The sequence below is a fragment of the Grammomys surdaster genome, unplaced genomic scaffold (assembly GCF_004785775.1).
Source record: "Grammomys surdaster isolate TR1022 unplaced genomic scaffold, NIH_TR_1.0 126036, whole genome shotgun sequence".
Taxonomy (NCBI): domain Eukaryota; kingdom Metazoa; phylum Chordata; class Mammalia; order Rodentia; family Muridae; genus Grammomys; species Grammomys surdaster.
Window position 1 is genome coordinate 5,483,421 of NW_021620849.1, and position 4,352 is coordinate 5,487,772.

Here is a 4,352-nt window from a genome sequence, read left to right on the forward strand (position 1 = left end):
TTTAAACTAATATTTGGTCTCATTTTTCCTCAGCCAAAGTTTATTCTTCAACCAACATTCAACATATTGCGGAAACTTTTATCTCTCTAATTATCTTGTTGTGATGGAATTCCATAAGTAGGTTTAGAGTTCAAAGGTACATGTGGTTTATGAATTTAATATAGACAGGCTACGCCGGGTGACCCAAATATGAGCAAGGTCGCTGTAATCCTTTTGCTTTTAAGGGTTAGAGTGTGGATGTCATGTGGGTAGAAAGACCAGCCCGTTGGACTGTGTGCTTCATAGCCGAGCAAGAGTACTCCATGCATTGCTAAGGGCCACTGGACCCTCTAGAATACACTCCCACTTCTAGCACAGGTCAAGGAGGTAACTACCAGAAGTTACAGTGGACAAGACCACTGCATTCAAATTGCAGAGTGAGCTGGGTTAAGCACAGTGACCACCTGCTACCTAGGAGAGGAAACTACCGAAAATGACTGGGCTGGTGGAGTCCAAGGAGTAATAAAAGTGTATGCATGGAGGGCGCCAAAGATACGACAGAAACAACTTATGCAGGGGTTCTCTCTCTCTCTCGCTCGCTCTGTCTCTTTCTCTCTCTCTCTCTCTCTCTCTCTCTCTCTCTCTCTTCCCCCTCTCTCTCTGTCTCTGTCTCTGTCTCTGTCTCTCTCTCTCTGTCTCTCTGTTTCTGTCTCTCTGTCTCTGTCTCTCTCTGTCTCTCTGTCTCTCTGTCTCTCTGTCTCTCTCTCTCTGTCTCTCTCTCTCTGTCTCTCTGTCTCTCTCTGTCTCTCTCTCTGTCTCTCTCTCTCTCTCTCTCTCTCTCTCTCTCAGTTTCATCATGCTGTTTACTCTAGCACGTTGCCTAGAAAGGCTTGTAGGAAGGGGACAAATACTTCTCCAGCATGACTCCTAGAGACCATTTCACCCACTGCTCTGTTTGGCTGCTAGCATCTTGTCTCTCTCTTCAGCAATGGTGAAGTGGATCCATGGTTTGTTGCCCTTGCCAATAACAAAAATGTTAGAAAGCTGAGTGGCAAAGCTGTTGCCATCAGTATCTTTCACATGACCCACATCAAAAGAGCCAGGATGTCTCCCTCTGTTGGTGATTACACCAATTCTTCCTAAGTTAGCACCTCCAGTCACCATACACAGGTTCCCAGTGTCAAACTTAATGAAGTCAGTTATTTTGCCTGTCTCCATATCAATCTGAATGGTGTCATTCACCTTGATGAGGGGATCAGGGTATCGAATAGTATGAGCATCATGGGTCACCAGATGTGGGGTTCCTTTTGTGCCCACAAAGATCTTTCTCACTTTGCACAACTTGTACTTGGCCTCCTCAGGTGTAATACGATGAACAGCAAAGCAACCCTTGGTGTCATAGATCAGACAGGAGTTCTCTCCAGTCTTGTCAGTGTTGATGACATCCATAAACCCAGCAGGGTAGGCTATATCGGTCCTGACTTTTCCATCAATCTTAATGAATTGCTGCATGTAAATCTTTTTTTATTTCATCTCCAGTCATGGCATACTTAAGTCTATTCCTTAGGAAAATGATCAGAGGCAAGCATTCCCTCAGCTTGTGAGGACCAGTGGATGCAAACACAACGTTTCAACTTACCCAGCATTCAATGTTTTGGGGTGGCTACGCACTTCAGATGTTTCTTGGTACCGCAAGCCATGGCTGCACTGGGAACTGAAAGAGTTATGTTTCTCTTTTTAAATTTGTTGATAATGTCATACATGTATCTGCTGTATGTTGGTCATTTTCAATCCTAGCACCCCCTCTCATCCCTTCTCACTCTTACTGAATCAATTCTTCTCAAGTCTTCCTCCTGCTTTCCTGTTGGTTACTGTTTGTGACATAGTGAACTTAACTAGACCTGTTTGCATGAGCGTAGCCAACTTACCAGTGGCTACACCACCAATGAAAATGGCTCCCCACAACCACTGGTTCTCCTACAACAATTCGTGGCCAGCAGCTCCTTGGAGAGCTCTCAGGAATCATTTGATTCTTGCTCAGGTATTTGGAGAGATCAATTACATTCTCCCCAAAGAACGTAATTGTTTCTTTGTTTTGCTTTGTTTTGTTCTCTTTACAAATGATATCTAGGGTATGGGTTGCCTTTTAGGTCAGTGGTGATAAAGATCTAACACTGACTAGAGAGACTTTCTATTCTTAACAGTCGAGAAAGGATGCTACAAGTGTCTGTGGAGAAAGGCAAGGCATGCTGGAAAACATCCTGCTATGCACAGGTTAGGGCCCCAATGCTGGAAAGAACACAGAATGGTAAAGCCTCCCAACTTCAAAGATGCTACTTTAGAACTTGACTCAGATTTACTCTCTAAACCATATCCAAGAAGAAATACAGATGATGAGGATGATGGTAAAGATGTTGGAGATAATGATGGTGTCTCAGTCTTATTAAAGAGCTTGCAATTCTTTATCTGTTTTTTTGCATACAGTGTATCTGTGATGGTTTGTATATGTTTGGCCCAGAGAGTGGCTCTGTTAGGAGGTGTGGCCCTGTTGGAGTAGGTGTGGCTTTGTTGAAGTAGGAGTGTCACTGTGGGTGTGGGCTTTAAGACCCTCATCCAAGCTGCCTAGAAGCTAGTCTTCTCCTAGCAGCTTTCAGATAAAGATGTAGAACTCTCAGCTCCTCCTGCACCATGCCTGGCTAGACATTGCTATACTCCCACTTTGATAATGGACTGAATCTCTGAACATATAAGCCAGCCTCTATTAAATATTGTTCATGGTGTCTGTTTACAACAGTAAAACTCTAAGACAATATCTGAGTTTCTTTTCCTGCTGTAGTAATAAAATACCCCTGAAATGTACTTAAAGGAGAGGTCATTTAGCTTACAATTCCAGGTTACTGTCTGTGCTGGGTAGTTTTTATGTCACCTTGACATAAACTAGAGTAATTTGGAGTGAGGAAACCTCAACTTAGAAAATTCCTCCACCAGACTGGCCTGTGAGCAAACCTGTAAAGCATTTTTTTAATTGATTGATATAGGGTGCCTCAACCCATTGAGGATGGTGATATTCCTGGCTGGTGGTCTTCGGTTTCACAAGAAGGCAGGCTGAGCAAGTTTTGAAGAGCAAGCCAGTATGCAACATTCCTCCATGGCATCTGCTTCAGTTCCCGCCTGCAGGTTCTTACCCTGATTTCCCTCAGTGATGGACTGTGTTGTGCAATTGTAGGCTTAAATAAATGCTTTTCATTCCAAATTGTTTTGTGTCATTTGGTGTTTTATCACATCAATAGAAATTTTAACTAATATCCAGTCCGTCAGAGCAAGGAGGTGATGCAGAAACTTGAGAGAACTAGTCACATTGCAACAGCAGAAGCAATGAGTTAATGTATGCATGCTAGTGCTAGGCTTGCTCTCTCCATTCTCCTATAGTTCAAAATGTCCTGCATAAGGAATGGTGCCACCCACAGAGGTTAGGTCTCCCTCTGCCCCAGTACTACAATCCAGATAATGCTTCAGACATTCTCAGAGGGATTTCTCACAGCTGATTCTGGATTGTATCAAGTAACAACTTAAGTGCACATTAACTTACCAGACCCTTCCAATTTAAAGAAACAATCAGGAATTAAAATTATGTTTAATATTCCTGCTGTTCAGACAACTAAGTTGAAGTTAGAGAGAGCAAAGTTTGCCCTGAGTTTTATACACACACACACACACACACACACACACACACACATACACACGCAGCTAATGTAAGGCTGAACTGGGTTTAGAAGCCTTAGTACCTCACAACTCCTATGCATAGGATTTTTCAGACGCTAAATGTTTCCCTCAATTCTGAATTTGTCCAAGGCTTTATACATTGGTAGTGGCTCCAGGAGTTTTCATTCCCAGACTAGAAAAGCACACCAGAATAACTGACAGGCTCACAGTCCTGTGGCAGAGGTAAATAGAATGGTGTAGACTTTAGCTACTTGTCCTATCTTTTGCACATCTTAGATCACATAGAGAACCACATGCAAACAAAAAGTCCATGACTTCCCCGACACCCCAGTCTACTCTATGCACACATCAAAAAGTCCTTAAAACTTCTATGATTCATGCTAAGATCCTGCTACTGGATGGAGACCCATTTGAAATTTATTACAGCATATTGCAAATTTGTAATAAAATGCAGCCAACTTAAAAAAATGTTTATATACTAAAATATCTATTTCTTTAGGTTCATTTTAATGAAAGGCTAAAGTAGAAAAACAAAATAAAAACCAGAAAACAAAAAGTCAAAGCAGAGGGTCCCCACAAAAAGAACATCAAAATACAGAAGTTGGAGGAAAGGAAGGTTTGAAGTGAGTGAGAATACAGGGCATGTCCCA

General features: G+C 42.3%; 1 pseudogene; it reads right to left on the reverse strand.

The window, feature by feature from the left end:
• Positions 1–918: 918 nt before the first annotated feature.
• LOC114610342 lies at positions 919–1,679 on the reverse strand (annotated as a pseudogene).
• Positions 1,680–4,352: the final 2,673 nt, after the last annotated feature.